This window comes from Bison bison, unplaced genomic scaffold (genome assembly GCF_000754665.1).
Source record: "Bison bison bison isolate TAMUID 2011002044 unplaced genomic scaffold, Bison_UMD1.0 scf7180017849611, whole genome shotgun sequence".
Classification (NCBI taxonomy): domain Eukaryota; kingdom Metazoa; phylum Chordata; class Mammalia; order Artiodactyla; family Bovidae; genus Bison; species Bison bison.
Window position 1 is genome coordinate 16,459 of NW_011480184.1, and position 571 is coordinate 17,029.

Consider the following 571-nt stretch of genomic DNA (forward strand, 5'->3'; position numbering starts at 1 on the left):
AGCTCTGGTGTTCCCAGAAAGAGCAGCTGACTGTGTCCAGCACACCCCCACCCCCTGAATATCCCTTTAGTGTCTGTCCCAATCCAGGGGGACATGGCCCTCGCCCCAACAATGAAGACAGTAACACACACACACACACACACACTCACATGCACACACTCCCGGGAGGGTGAGCACCAGGGGCCCCAGGTGGTCTGGGAAGCCAACACCTCCGGAGCAGGCCCACCACAGCGAGGCCAGGCCCAGACCACACCAGGCCGTGTGGGACATGATGTTCCGTGAAATAAGCCAGACAGAGAAAGGCAACTGCTGCATGATTTCACTTGTCTGAGGGCCCTCAGGAAGTCAGACACAGACAGAAAGTAGAAGGGTGGGTGCCAGGGGCTGACAGGGAGGGTGGGGAGTGATGGTTTAATGCACAGAGTTTCAGTTTTACATGAAAAAGTTATGGAGATGGAGGCACATCCATGTGAATCACTTAACCACTGCTGAACCATACCCTTAAAAATAGTCAAGATGAGAGATTTTGTTTTCAATGAACTGGATCACAATTAAAAATTAAAATGGACCT